The 15825-nt window shown below is 51.2% G+C and overlaps 1 pseudogene; it reads left to right on the top strand.

Moving 5' to 3' along the window:
- The first annotated feature begins 14453 nt into the window (after positions 1-14453).
- Positions 14454-14572, top strand: LOC112477566 (annotated as a pseudogene).
- The last annotated feature ends 1253 nt before the right edge of the window (positions 14573-15825 follow it).

Raw genomic sequence — 15825 nt, 5'->3', positions numbered from 1 at the left:
TTTTCATTTTTCTATGACATTTATAAACTTCTCCCAGGCAATGTATGTTACGTTTTTACTACGTTTTGTTGGAGATTTTTTCCTCCTGCCAGAACTCCAGCTGTTGAAGGGCTCAGGCATCTTCGTTTAATTCTCTCCTGTGGTCCGAGCACCGAGAACAGGGCCGAGCACGGAGCAGCCACTCGCTAAATACTCGTCAAATGAATGTTCAAATGAGCGAATGAATGAATGAATGAACGAACAAATGAACACAACTGTATCTGAAGTAAACTCATTTGGAAGAAGCTTAATACGTTTGTATTTTGTTGGGTGGGAGGTTTTGTTGCTACTGCTATGTCTTTATAAGGTTGAAATATCAAAGGGGAAAAAAAAATCTCACCTGTTATCTGGCATTGTGCAGATAAAGCCAGATGATTAACTACTTGACTAAACTGCTGGTTGTTTGGACATCTTTTTTGTAATAGCTTAAGGAAAAACTAAGCTACGTGACATCTACCACCTCTCCTTGCTAAAGCTAGAATTGTCACAAAGGCACATAATACACACTTGGTTTTTAAAGAATTTAGTTAATTGCACTCAATGAACCAAAAATACTCGCAGTGAAAATCATCAACATTTATAGGTAAAGCAAAGTCTGTATCTGTCTGACCTAAAGGGGCCATAGCCAGGGGCTACAGGATGACAAAGGAGTCCGAGGGGACCTTGACATTTCTTTTCATGCCAGCTTCCTAATCCCTGAAAAGACAGCGTTTGGAGACGCATTACATGATGGCAAAGTGTGACATGCTAGAGAATCTAACTTGGGAAACAAAAGCGAATACTAACCTGCTAGACCTGAGAACTACTGTAAAAACAGCCGTCGTCAAGTAATAACAAATGCTGGAGAGGATGCGGAGAAAAAGGAACCCTCAGACGCTGCTGGCGGGACTGCGAATTGGCGCAGCCACTGTGGAAAACAGTGTGGAGGTTCCTCAGAAAACTAAGAATCGATCTACCATGTGATCCAGCAATCCCTCTAATGGGTATTTATCCCAAAGACTTGAAAACCCATATCCAAAAGGATATTTGCACACCGACGTTCATAGCAGCATTATTCACGGTGGCCAGGACATGGAAGCAACTGAAGTGTCCTATGACAGATGATTGGCTAAAGAAGCTGTGGTACATACATACAATGGAATATGACTCAGCCATAAGAAGAGATGAAATCCTGCCATTTGCGACAACATGGATGGACCTCGAGATAATCATGCTAAGCGAAATAAGCCAGACAGAAAGGTTCAAAAATCACATGACATCACATGTGGGATATAAACCTGAAAGCAAGAAATGAACAGGACAAACAGAGACTCACGGACACGGACTACAGACTAGTGGTCACCAGAGGGGGGGGCGGAATAAAAAAAAAATATTAAAAAAAATGTATATATAGTATGAAAAAAATAAATAAACTGGCATTAAAAAAAAAAACAAAAAACAGCCATCGTCCAGCAAAAGCTATGCTCGGTTACAGCGCAGAGCCATTTAGGGAACAGCGTTCTCTGTTTTCAGAGATTTTCCTAAGGCCACAGTGGTTCGCATGGGAAGGACAAGGGCCGGAAGGGGGCACACAGTTTCCGCACAGGACGGTGGCGGAGATGCACGCTCGGGAAGTGTGGGCTCGTGGGACGACGAGGGTGTGGAAGACGTAGAGAAATGCAGTGGCGTCGGCGGCTGCCTGCCATCGATCGCTCTCCAGAGAAGGGCAGGTTCGTCGGCGACAGTGAACGTCACCTGGAAGTCCTTTCGAGCTACACAGTGACAGCCACGTAAGTAGCTGGACTCAAGCCGGCTCCTTCATGTCCGAGGACGGCTCAGGCACGAGTGCTGTGCGCGTGCGGGACACGCGTGGACGTGTGTTAACCTGTGACACGCATGCGCTGTGCACGTTGATGCCAAGAACCCCCAGGGGACCATGGCCAGACACTCTAGCGTCGCCTTCGGCCCCCAAGGTCAACCTTCCCACTGACGGCGGGAAATTCCTTCGCTGCTAAATCAATGCCTTTGGGAGCGGGGAGGCCCTTCTCATCAGAGAGCTTTTCTCGGGTTGTATGTCATCGTCGGACCTCTTTCTACACGTGTCCTGTGTGTCGGGTCCCTTACTTCTCCGACCGGAGGCAGCTGGGCGGGGGGCGGCGAGGGAAAAGCTCAAGGGTGATCAAAAAGAAGTGAGGACAGATGGAGGTGGCCAGACAGACTTCTCTTAAGTTCTCAATCCTGCCTCATCATAGAACTAGGAATAATTCCGCCACACCGTTCATTGCAGCTTAATGGATTCGTTAATACCCGAAAATAAATGAGATACGCAACTCCAATTAGGTGTTTTTTCTGAATGCGACAAAGGCATCAGATTTTAATGATAGATGACATTAAATGCCGTCATGTGCTTAGCTGTTGCCAAACCATCTTGTTAATTACGATAGGTAGTTCACCTGCAGTGTGCGAGTATCGAAAACCCTATTGAATTTATCCATAATTAGATTTGCAGTGATTTTCATATATTCTGCTGCTATTTTCCAAGAGGACGTAGTGGTCACACGTCTCCCAGAGACACGGAAGGAAGAAAGCACAGGTCACGCAGTCATCAGCCTTTGCGTTAAGAAATTCGGGTTGTTTTATTCTTCGGGACCCTGGGAAACACCTGATTCTGGGAATCCTGACCGAAGTCGGATACATGCGAACGTGACCTCGGAATGCTGAACTCCCTGACCCGGGTGCCCCCACCCCCACCCCAACACTTTTAGTCTCCCCGTGCTGAATGGCCCTCACTTTCTTCTCCGCTGATGTCGTTACATTTCATCTTCGGGGCCCCCAACCCCCCGGCTGCGCGCCTGATTCCACACCGGTGCCCCAAGGCGCCCCCAGATGGTGACAGCGTTTGTGGCACAGCGCCTTGCGATGCGGTTGGTGCTCCTGGAGGTGAATTTTAAGCATTGTGTTATTTGCTGATTTGCCAGAGTTTATTCGATGCCAGCAAGGAAAATGGCACAGAAGCTAGGCTTACAGCATGGCCCGCCTCAACAGATGGGGCGCGCAAAGCCAGGCAGGTCGCTAGCCGTATTTATATTTCGCTGAATAATATGTGTAACCGTAACTTTGGCAGATCGCAAAAGAGTTCATGAAAACTTGGTGAAAGAAGACGGTCTCAATCTTCTAATGAAAATAAGCCACGTGAGTTACGTAGAGTGCTTTGCTGCTCCTCCGGGCCAGTGTGCATAGGTGCGTGAGCCAGGCACGGGCGTGGCTGTGCGTTTTCCGCGTGGATTTACGTTGCTGCCCAGTCTAACAGGTCTAGCTCTCCCGTCCCGTGCGTTGCCTGCCGTGCCCGGCTCTCACGCCGCTGGGCTCCCGCGACGCACACACCGCGCTAGGTGCTGAGGACGCGGCTGTGAAGACGCAGACAGGTGCCTCCCACCTGCAGAAGGCAGATCGTGGAGACATTAACGCATAAACGACCTAACTGGAGATCGCCATGAGCGACGAAGGAAGATGAAGGTGTCGGTGGTCGCCGTGTTGGTTCGTGTATCTGGACCCGCTGAGCCCGGGTCCCCCCGCTGCGCCATCCCTCCCACGTCTGCCGTCGTGGGCGCCTGTGCTAAGCTGCCGTCGGTCTGCCGTTAGCCCAGAAGCTTCTCGGAGCGGCTTCCTCCGCTCGTTCGGGTTACTCGGCTCGTAGCGGATTTACGCCGTTTGCTTCTTGTGTCTGATGGCTCCATCGTGTCCTCCGTTCTGCCCAGATTCAGGCTGCGGTCCGCCTGGCACTGGTTTCCGGGTCACCCCGAGACACTGTCCCACACTTAGGTCCCTCTTCTGACTTTGTTTACGACAGCCCGAGAGCAGGTGCCGGGACATCCGTTCCTGTGCCCTGTCCCCACTGTGTCCCTCCCTGCCAGGGATGGAAAACAGGTGAGGGGTCCCCCCAAGGTGGGTTCTAGTTGTGTCCCGAAAGGAACGGCCTCGGGCAGAGTCTGCCGCCGGCACACGGCTCCCGCGGGCGCCGCTCGTTTCTGCGTCAGCGACGGGAAAGGGCTCAGCAGCAGTTGTCCCCACAGCCTGGGGAAGGCGTGTCACCCGCGCATGCTCCGCCGCAGCCGTCACCACGAGCTGAGCAGGTCTCCATGTCTAGTGTGTCCGCTTGTCCTGCGCTCCCTGAGTCTCTGAGCCAAGGGAGAAAGCGGGTGACCGAGGGAGGTTGCACCTGTCTTGGCATCTCGTTCCGTCTGTCCATATGTCTGTCTGTCTGTCATCTGTCACTCGATTCAGATACACGCTTCATCCATCCACTGTCCTGCGAATTACCTGCATACCAGCCGGGAGGACAAGACCAAGACTCAGGTGGGCTTGGAGTCCCTGCATGAATCCGCGGCTCGGGCTCCTCGTGGCCTCTGTGGCCCGTCTCCAGGAGGGTCGCAGAAGCTGGGACGTGTAGGCTCTCTGACCCAGACCGGACTCGGTGGGCTCACCCCAAAAACACTGGCCTGCGGTGTCCGTTAGGGTTGTATGTCATTGCTGCCCAAAGAGGCAGACCCAGAACCCTCCTGACGCCGAGGGAAGCAGCGAACCTCTCATCTTGTATTTTGCAAACATCCAGGATTACTCTGCTTGCTCCCCAGACGCAGGCTTCATGAATTAATGCCTCCTTTCCCGGTTACATATTCAGAACTCATTTGCCTGAACTAAGTGGCAAAGAAAATAATTTTAAACGTGGGTGGCAGATGGGGGGTGCTCGATTATCTGGAAAGCATTGATTAAGTAGATTTGAGAGCCACTGCTAGATCAACAAACAGTGGCTCTCTCTACCCCTTCTCCTTTCTTGTTTTTCAGACACAAAAATTGTTAAGACTTTCAGTCTGGTCTGTGTGAATGCATTAAGCATCTCAGAAATCGACGTGTCTTATCAAACCGTCGTGCTCTGGGGGAAAACAGCCAGCGCGTGACGTCATTTCCTTGTGTTGTGCAAACGCGGTCCTACCTGTCGTACGCAGGTAGAAGCAGGTCTCATGTGAAGAGGGGCTCGTGACAAGATCCGTGAGGAGCATGATGTCGTTAGCTTAGACGTCTGCACTTACCAGGTATCCTATCCAAGGCAGTTTTTCTTGGGCTACAGGTGGTTATCGAAGACAATCAATTTACATAGAACAATTTATTCTTTTTCATGCTGGTAAAGCAAATTGGTATGTAATTAGATTTATATACTGAATAATCTCATTTGCATATCCAATTAATTCTTCCTGTTTTAATTTGCTAGGGTTGAATTCACATTACTAATAAAAATAACACTTAAATTATCAAGGACTCAAGTTTTTCTGTGCTGTAATCTGTTCAAGATGTTCCATTTAGAAGCCGGTCCCCCGCTTTCTTTTCTAAATCTGCTGGGAATGTGTGAAAGACTTTCCTTAAAAACACCCTTAGCCCAAAATCACAGACTCGGGGTTTGCCCTCTGCTCGTCAGACAGGGAAACGGTGCTGCGGAGCTGCTTCCTGCCTCGTCGCGCGATGTCCTTCAACACGGGGAAAAGTCGGGTCCAGGTGTGTCACACTCAGACCACTCTGCACATTTCAGAGTGCGTTGGAACACGGACGCACGCGCGCGCGCACACGAAGACGGTCTCCGTGCTCGTCCTTCGACTGTGTCCCTGTGACTATTGTGGTTCCTCACCGTTGATAAGAGTGCGTGACCTTGGGGGTCTGACACACCCGGCCTGACCTTGTCCTTTACTTTACCGACCCCGAGAGTCAGCGTCCTCGCCTGCAAGGGTGAGGGAGAAACGTGTGTGTCCACCTCCCGCAGCCCGGATGACTCGTCCGGTGCCGCACGTGCAGCTGGCAACGGGAGGCGTCCAGCAGATGCGCGTGTCTCGTCTGCAGTGTCCCGAAGTGAATGTTCAGTTTCCAGGACTCGGTGACATTTATTACTAAGCTCAGTGAACATGTACCAGGGGTCACGCTCATGGCCACGCAGTGGATTCAAATAGTGGCCGAGCGTTTTGTGCAAGTAGCTTCGTCTCTCTGTGCCTCTGTTTCTTCCTTTGTAGATCTGGAATGATAAAGGGTGCCTGCGCCACAAACTCGTGGTCAGAATTAAAGGGGTCGCGCATGTTAAACCCTCGGAATAATTCCTGCACAGAACAAGCACTCAGTGCATGCCGACCGTGCTGTCATCTTGAAAGAATGTGCACACACACCAACTTTTTTATCGCAATCCGTGACCCAGTGTATCCGTTTGCTCCAGCTGCCAGAACGTAACAAAGCACTACACACCGGGAGGCTTAAACAGCAGAAGGCTATTGTCTCACCGTTCTGGAGACTTAAAGCCCAAGGTCAAGGTGTCGGCAGCTCGGCTTTCTCCCGCGGCCCCCCTCCTTGGCTCACAAAGAGCCGCCTTCTCGCCGTGTCCTCACGGCTCATGCCTCGGTCCAGACGTCTCCTCCTGTGCAAGGACCTCAGCCTCGCAGTCCCAGGAATGGGGCCCACCCCAAGCGCCTCACTTTAATTCAGTCACCTCGTTAAATAAAGCCCCGTCTCCACATCAGTCAGACGCTGAGGGTGTCAGGGTTGAGGCTTTAGTCCTCTGATTTTGGGGGGACGTGACCCAGCCCACGGCGCCGAGGTCAGACTTCCCTCACATGTGGGGGCACCCCGAAGCTCTGCCTTCAGAATCCCCGGTACCCGTGGGGTCCCCGGTCCATCGGGCATCGAGAAGGTGTGTGTCACCTCTGTCTTATCTCCAGCCGCCCTCCACTGTCCGTGGCTACAGCCATTCTGTCAAAGCCGCGGGTCCGTGTTCTCCCCCGTGACATTTAGCCTGTGTCCCACTCATGGGGCGGAAAGGTCATCGCATGTCTGGGGCACAGACGGAGTGCACACCTCAGCCGTGCCACCTACGATGCACCTGCGCGTGCTCCACGCGTGGGCGTGTGGGAGTCGTGTACACACGGGCCAGGCCTTCCGCCCGGGGGGAAGTTTTATTTTTTTACTGATCTGTAGAAGGGGACACGCATCCTCACGAAAAGGTGAAAACCAGGACGGGACGGGAAAAAGAAAAAACTTTGCAACTCATGAAGTGCCCCGTGGTCGCCAGCCGGCTGCTTACTGAGGAGGTGACATAAAGTGCCTCTTTATCAGCGCGGCTTCCCGTTTGCAATGGCCAATGGCTTTAATGTCACTCTAGGAAGGACGCGTGCTTCGTGGCGAGAGCGGCGAGTTTGCAGTTAGAGGTGGTTCTCCTAGATTTTGAGAAAACCGTCGTTGGCGGTCGACACCGTTCTACTGTGTGCGGATTTTCCGTGCAGATCTTCACCGGCCGCCGTGGAGTGTGTGTGATGATCCCAAGGCAAAGACGCCGAAGATTTTATTTTCTGCCAAGATGCCAGGCTACCTCGGGCCCCCCACATGTGTTATTTAGGTGTCGGTTACTCTGTCTGGGAGGCCCGTGTCCTGCGTGCGACTCTCGGACAACCTACCGGTACAGGGAAAACGTCGCCAGCCTCCTTGTCATTTCAGTTGGGAGATGAGCAAACTTTTACAGGTAGGACAATAAGGGCCTGGAACTTTAGGGGCTGGAGCGATCTCGAAAAAGGCCTGGTTCGCCCGCAGCGCTGTTACGGGCCCTGACTTCGGAAGTGAGGACGTGGGAAGCTGTCGTCAGCAGGTGGCAACGGGCCACCAGCACGAAGTCAGCAGACTTCCCGGGGTTCCGGTGCTGAGTCTTTGGTCGTTGGGGTGAGCATTTTGGGAAGCTGTCGTCAGCAGGTGGCAACGGGCCACCCGCACGAAGTCAGCAGACTTCCCGGGGGGTTCCCGTGCTGAGTCTTTGGTCGTTGGGGTGAGCATTCGGGAGAGGCCCCGAGGGCTGCGTGCCTGCTCGGCCCGTTCACACCCCATCCTCGTGACCCAGTCTCGGCGGCCCCTCGCAGTGACCGTGTGGGCAGAGAGGACAAAGCTGCTCTCGGCGTCCCCAAGTCATTCTTTGTCCTCTGTGTCCTCTCTGTGTCCTCCTGGGTTTCTTTAAAGCCTTTGCTCCCTCTTCCTCCCTAAGAGGAAGTGGCTTCTTCTCCAAGGCAGCCCCGTAGGTCGGCAGCCTGTCGGTTCTGTCAGACTCGTGTGGAGCCACCCTTCTCGGTTTCCCGCAGGTCACCTCCCGTGGCATGTGTCCCCGTGCTAAGCCGTTGACCTGTCCCTGTGGTGGGCGGGGTTCTCACGCCCACCGGGGAAGTCCAGAGCGAGGACAGGGAGAGGCCTCGTCCCGCTGCACGTTCGTTCCCAGGACACCCACCGGGCGCGTGGCTGGACCGGGCACCGCGCGTGAGCCCACAAGCCGCTCTTTTCCTCGGGGGTCTGCTCTTCTGGAGAATACGTGTGGGACAGGAAATGCGCAGGACAGTGATGCAGCCACAGCGGGACCTCCCAGAGGACGTGAGTCCCGTCTACACTCGGGGCCTTCAGCCTGGGCCGGCCGAGGCTGCAGCCGGGGACTTGCCCGGGGCTGTGACGCCAGGAAGCAGGTCCCTGGATGCCACGCCCCAGGCCAGTCGGCGACAGATCGGCCTGCAGACTGCATTTCTCATGCACCAAGAAGGGCGCATCCCGAATGGCATGCTCGTCACCGCACTCCGCCCGGCATTTGTCACGAACCGCCTGTTCCGGAATGTTCTCTGCGGCGTGTAGTTTAGTCCTCCGAGCGCCTGAGCTGCTGGAAGATCCTCGTCCCTTCGCGTTGGATGGCATTTCTGGCACCAGCTGGCACTTCCTATTTTCACAAACTCAGAGCCCGGTCATAGTAACCGCGGGCGATCATGCCATGGGACAGACACCATCTGGGGTCAAAATATGAATTGTGGCTATAAATTAATGAAGCTGCTTCTCTTACGTGGCTCGTAAATCAGGTCTCTGTACAGTTTCAAAGAGGAGTCTTCAAACTCAGCTGAGCTAAGACATGTGAAGGATTTTTTTTTTTTCTTAATTATAAATCACTCTACAAAAGTGAGGCCTTATTTTACTTGTATGAATTATTAAATCTATTTCAACATACTGCTTTAAGACTCAATAACTACATGTTAAATTACCTTTGTAACCGCTAAATTAGTTTCATCAAACCTTGTCCCCTTGGTGGCGTCTTCCAGCCACTCAGTGGGTTGAGCTTTTCTCTACATCCATCTCTTGAGTTCATAGGAAATATCTTAAGAGAATTATCAAGGGAGGAATCTGAGGCTCAGAAACAACAACAACAAAAAAATAAGTAATTTATCCAGGGCCACGGGGAGTAACTGATGGGCTAGGAACTAGAGTTCAGATTTCCTGATTGGCGGGCCGATTGATGGAGGTCTGATGGTCTCGGGCTGAAATATTCATCCTTCTTTCTCGCCAAAACCTCTGCCCTCACCTGCATTAGTCCACACCACGCCAATGCCCCTTCGTCCCTGTGTCCCATCTGTTTCAGGGTTTGGACAGCAAGAACACGGTCTTCTGCCTGTTTATTCCCTCTGAGTCCTGTCAGTGACTCGTTAACAACGATGCGTATACTGTGCACTAGACACACGCGAGTCTGATGGTCGCGAAGTTTGCTCCACCATAAGGGCCACCTGACTGCTCTGTGCCAAATTTAGCACGTGTTTTGATTGAGTGACTGCAGAAGGTCAACTAACAAGCCGTAAAACAAGAACTTGGGAAAGATGGGTACTTATGGAGATGGGGAGCTTTGGGGTTGGTTGTTCCGTCTTCGTTTTGTTTAATTTTGCTTTGTTATGCTTGTTTAATAAAACTAACCGATAGTTAATCAGACGTAGGTTCGCTTATTTCCCACAGGCCTTGCTTTCCTTCCTGAAAGCAATTAATTGCTGAGCTTCCGTTCTGGGGACCAGTTTGGCTTCTCCCGCCGCCCCGAAGCCGAGCTGTCGGGACTCAGGAGGGGTCTGGGGAGACCAGTGAGGAAAACTCTCGACTGCTTTGACTCTCCCTCTGTTGGTACTGCCGGCCTCTTCGTATCTTGCCGAGGCTGTCATCTAAGAAAACCCCCCTCAAAATTGGACACCCCTTAAAAGTATAGAGGTCGCCAGGCCCTTGAAGGAAATTTTATCTTTGTCATTACTGTGCTACTCTCAAAATTGTGTTGTTCTCAATCGCGATGTTGAAATAGCCTAAAGTCTGGGGTGGGATTGTATGCTTAATGGTGCATATATCACTTCTCAATCAAACGTGCCACGAAACACAGTAGTTATACTGTTTTCAGGAGACACACATTCGAAGATGGTATTTTAACAGTTACTTTGCTGTTGTCACGTCATGCATACGTCTCTTTCATTAAGTTTATTTTAAACCCCAAAGTTGGATTCGTCGATGGAACCCATGAAGCAAAACGTTGCGTTTGTGCAAATGGAAACTCGTGTGCGTGGATGGGGGCGAGTGTGTCGGGCGGGGCTGTTCTTCTGCCACCACTTTGGTTTCGTTTTCGGGGCCAGAGGGCCCTGCAAATCGGCAAATGTAAATCAGATTGTAAATAGCTAATTTCACACTGTGTTTACAACCCATTAGCAGGGGTCACGACGTGCGTGGTGGGTCGGGAGTGACATGCACTGAGCATGCTGAGCGGTAGGAAGTAGCCCAGCATGCCCTTTGACCCCGGCTCTCGGTCTGTCCTACCTGGGTTGTCAACGTTCAGATGCTGATGGGGCCATCACCTACAGGAGGAGGTGGCCTGTTTGCCGTAGCCCCAGAACTCAGATAAGTGGGGGACGCTGAAGTGACTTTCTCCCTCAGATCAGGGTTTCCCAACTCGAGATCCGAGGCATCTGCAAAGTAGAGTGGGCTTGTGGGATGCAGAAGAGGAGGGCATTGCATTGTCACGGAGATGTCAGGGTTGTGACAAGGATCATCTGAATTATCCGGCAACAGTGCCGAACGGTGAGGCGCAGGCATTATGGAATTGGAAAAGCAGTGAGCACGGAATAAGTATAACCGAAGTCGTAAAGAAGGGCAGGGTCCTCTCGCTTCACTTGACGGTAGTCGATGAGGATACACGCCGTATCTCAGGACAGAAGAACCCAGTCAAAGTCCGAGACACCGAAGGCGAATTCAGATGGGTAAACAGGTAACCGAGAGATCGCCGTGCGTGGCCCGTGCAAAAAGCGGTCTGATCCGATCCCGGATGCCACGGGAAGCATCGTGGGATCCCCCACGTGGCCCTGCCCCAGCAGCTGTAATCAGGGGTGTGTCCTCACGGCCGAGGACTGTCTGCCGCGCCTCTACGCTCTGTAAGTCACACGAAGACAGCAGCTCTGTCTCTTGGTTCTCCGTGTGAACCCCACACTCTAGTTCGGCGAATAGGAACGAAGCTAACGTTCGTGGGACGAATTAATGAATGGGTACATTCTAACAGTTTCGATGCGACAACGAATTATGGAGCGTATGAGCCTCAAAGGCGAGGTCCGATGCGTCAGGGTTGTGGATGTGTCTGCTATAAGAGCTTAGTCTGTAAAGACCTCTGTAGGTCCGGACGGACAGCAGCCTCCGGATCTCCCCGACGGGAATTCGGATGGCCTGCCCAGGCCTGGCTGGCCAGCTTCCTTTCGCAGGGGCAAGAAGGACTGCAGTTTCATGCCGGTGGTTTGCCTCACGGCTCGGGACAGTGGCTCATTGGGTGTTCTGGTCACATATTTCCCAATTCAAATGAGCAAGCTCCCTGAAAAATCTATACACACCTCAAAATAATTTAAGATGACTATGGTGGCCGGATGTGATCTGGAACGGTTCACCTACTCCTACTTGGCAATAAAAATAAATTATATAATGGGACAGCCGATTGTTACAGCTTAGAAAACGATTGACGACTGAAACCAAATATATAGGTTAATGCCATGACCGGACGAGCATATTTTTCCCAATTCTGGGGCAGAAAGTGTCTGTAAACATTTCTGCATGTCGGAAAACAAGTGAAAATGACCTCTAGCTTTGAGGCACTTATTGAAAACCTATTTTAAATTGAATGCACAAGCCAAGATAATACAGGCTGTTTGATAAAAACCATTAGAGAAATCTATAGCACGAGGCTTTTTATTATGGGTTTATTACATCACTCTCTCCAGCGGGTAATGGGACTTGTAAATACACTCTCATGTAGGAGCCTCCTTGCCGGCATTTTATTCATGCTGAAGTACGCACAGCAGACTTATTTGCCGTCAGGGTACATTGAATTTAAGATTAGTATTTATTTAGGTTATAAGGAGGTTTTGCTTTGTGACTCAAAGGTTGGATCAGCTGCATGAAAACAAGATGGGACAATAGGGAGCACAGGAAGTGAATTAGCTTTTTCTAAACGTGCGTTTCGTAGACCTGTGTATTTAGGTAGCGCGGGGCGCACAGGCGCGGCTTCCCTGGTGGGTGTCATGTACCGGGTGTGGATGTGGGTGGCTCTGCTTTGGATGGAGAGAGACATTCAGAAGGTCATGTGCGAGTCAGTGTTTTCCAATGCAGAGGGTGCCAGGGCGAAAAGGTATTTTCAGAAGGGCAACTTCTTAACCTGTTTTTGACCAGAGATTTTATTAATTTCGGATGGGGGGCGGGGGCGGCGTGAATAAATAAAACTCTCACTAGTCATCCAGCTCTGTTATAGTTTATCTAAAACTGGCAAATGCCGTTAACTAATTATTCCAACTCATCCCAACACTTGAGTAGAGCTGATCAGGTACGACTGAGTGACTTGCCGTAGAAACGATGATGGTGCCAGTAACGACACAAGGGTACGACCGATCGATCGCGTACTCGGGGCCCGGTCCAGTGCTAGGCGATCAGCACGATCTCATTGAATACTGGGATCACACCAGGCGCTCGTGAGGGGAGGTGCATGTGACAGCCCCGGCTCCCCGTCTCAGAGGGAGCGAGTAAACCTCCGAGAAGCTAAGTGACTCGCCGGAGTCCCCACGGAGAAGTTCCAGTCGGGGCCGTCTGTTTCTGTCGCTGCTTTAGCTTCTCACTTCACACGAGAAAAGATCGCCCACCTCGTTGTCTTAGACTCCCGGAGCCGTGAGTGTGAGTCTGTAGCGTCCTCGATTTCTGAGAGACATCCCCAGTAACAGAACTTTTCACGTGACACTGACTCGTAATCTGAGGACCGAGTGGTGTCACCCCCATTGTATCTGAGGGAGCCGGGGTTAAGAAAGGTGAGGCCACTTCCCCAGGGAAGGTCACGTCTTCTTAATTTTAAGCCTTTTTGAATAACAAGGCCCACGCTTTCTCCAACAGAGCAGGTCCAAGTTTCTAGGATTTGAACCCAGGAATGGGCCAGCTGCAGGTCATGAATTTATGATTTTAAATAGCTGTTTGGTGTATTTAATTGTTATTATTATTACTGTTACTATTATTTGCACACACACACACAGAGCCAATATGTCAGGTCTCATTAATTTTATTTGCTCTTAAAATCCAACGATAATAGAGAAAATGTCTCCATTCGAACATCACATACTTTGGGTCATTACTCTCGCAGAACCGAAGTCCACGTAAACCTTCTTGGTGACAGAGAAGAATGGAGAGTAAGTCTGCAGTGGCCCGCAGGCATCCTCTGCCACCGAGGGCCCTGCAGTGATTAGTGAATTGCGCCATCTTTTACATTAATGTTCAAGTTCCTCCTTAATTAGCATTATCTGCCTTTTCACTCGCTTGGCTTGGCTTCCTAAATGTAAGATGGTCAGTCTGAAACCAAGGGTACATCTCGTTCTTTCTTTGTTATCCTTTAAGACTTCTCAGAATATCCGGTGTAGATTTGACACGCCCAAGTGTTTACTTGATTGTTTTCCTTTGACGTGGTGATGTTTTGAAGTCATCCTCCCTGTACATAATCTTCTCGAGAGACATTGTATAAAACATGGCAACATGTGAATTTCTGAAAACGGTGCTTCTGTTCTGATGCATAGACCTGAACAGCTTCATTTTCTTGGGTCTGCCTCGTACACGAAATCCTATTTGCGTCTGGCTTTTATCGGCTTTTAAAATAGTGTGACAATGTGATGCACAGTCACTGGGCTTTCGCAAATCTACTTCCTCGTGGCCAGAGAAATTTGCATTTCTTCCCAAGCTACTCTGCCCTAGCAATAACTTCAGTTCAGCCGAAAGCACCCAGCATTAATGATTTTTCAAGGTCTAACGATGGTGTATAAACCATAACAAAATGACAGCACCATACTAGAAACATTTTTAAAAAGAAATAAACTGAGAAGCCTACAAGGGCTTATTTGAGAAAGATGTACTAATATCGGGGGGTCGGGTCCAGCCCGTTACCTCAAACAAGTGTTTCACATATGAGGAGATAGAGCAGCGAAGTATGTAAACAGCGCGTGCTCGCCTTAAGTAGGCGGGGCATCTCGCTTTGAATAAATCCGCTTCCTGCAAGCCAGCCCACTGCTTTTATAAGTCCAAGGCCCGTCTACGGCCACGCCACCCTGAATGTGCCCGACCCCGTCTGATCTCAGAAGCTAAGCAGGGTCGGGCCTGGTTAGTACTTGGATAGGAGACCACCTAGGAAGACCAGGTGCTGTAGGCGTTTAAAAGAAAAATTCCAGGGCCGTATTGTCCGTTAGACAAGTTCTGTGTTTGGTCTCCTTCAGGCCTGTCTCCCCCCTGCCGTCAGTCGGCGTGGGCCCGGGCAGTTAACACTGTAGTCTCTAGCCAGTCAGGAAGGTGGATTTAAAACCCGTCTTTGGAAATTCCCAGGTCAGATTCAGTGACATCGAGGGGTCTTCTTTCGGGGATGACGCCTGGCCATCTGTCCCCACTCGTGAGGATGATCTGGACTTGATTCCCTCTTCGTCATCTTCTGAGGGGAAAACACAGGAGCAAGTCTGGCCCGAGGACAGGCCCGGGGCTGGAGCTAAACAGCTCTGAGGCCCAGTGTGTCAGCGCAGGACCAGGCCTCAGAGGCCATTTGACCCCACCCTGGGCTCTGCAAAGACAAGGGTGCTGAAGCCTGCCGTGGCCAGGTGACTTGCCTGAGGCCACCGCAAGGCGGTCCCCCTGGAGTGCACTTCCTGCCAGCAATGACAGGAAGCAGCATGTGCTGACCACCTACCCAGGCCAGACGCTGGTCCCAGCTCCCTGCGCATTTCGGTGTTTATAGCTGGGGGAGCCGAAGTCGGGGGCCAGGTCAATAAGTTCCCGCTTCCATACCGATTCCCAAGCTATTTCCGTTCAGCCAAGCCGGTCGCATCTGGCTGCTTCTCAGCCAGCCCGACACAGCAGAGGGGATACGCTAAGTGCCACGTGACTTATCCGCAGAACTCTAGTGTTTGTTCAGACTGTGTCTCCGTGGCAGGGGAGTACCCCAAAGCCAGGAGACCCCGAGCGAGCAGGGCCGCTGGCGCGAGCCCTCCAGAAACTCATCAGCCCCCGAATATTTAAGCTGACTGTCTGATTTATGCATCCAGGACTGAATTAAACATTTCAGAGTTTCTGTGCAAGGCTTTGCAATATTGATAGCCGTCAAGGTCAGCTTTCCCCAGAACACGCTCTGTGCATCATCTGCCTCTCGAGATGTTCTTTGAGGAAAAAAAGAAAAAAAAAAAAAACCTGTGATCAAACAATTTTGGGGGGTGGGAAACGATCATCTCGATGCCGCTCGGTAGTCTGTGGACGTTTTGAAAATGCCTGCGATGAAGGGACATGTGTTCTGTTTAACGCAGCATTTCCCACATGCGAGTAAACGCGGAGACCCCGCCGCTGCCCCCAGCCCTTTCTGTGAAAAAAAAATCCTGCAGCACAGACGTGGGAAGATGTCCGAGGGGCCCTTCAACCTCTCGG

The sequence above is a fragment of the Pteropus alecto genome, unplaced genomic scaffold (assembly GCF_000325575.1).
Source record: "Pteropus alecto unplaced genomic scaffold, ASM32557v1 scaffold53, whole genome shotgun sequence".
NCBI lineage: Eukaryota > Metazoa > Chordata > Mammalia > Chiroptera > Pteropodidae > Pteropus > Pteropus alecto.
Note: the sequence above shows the minus strand (reverse complement) of the source record. Positions and strands in the feature narration are given on the sequence as shown.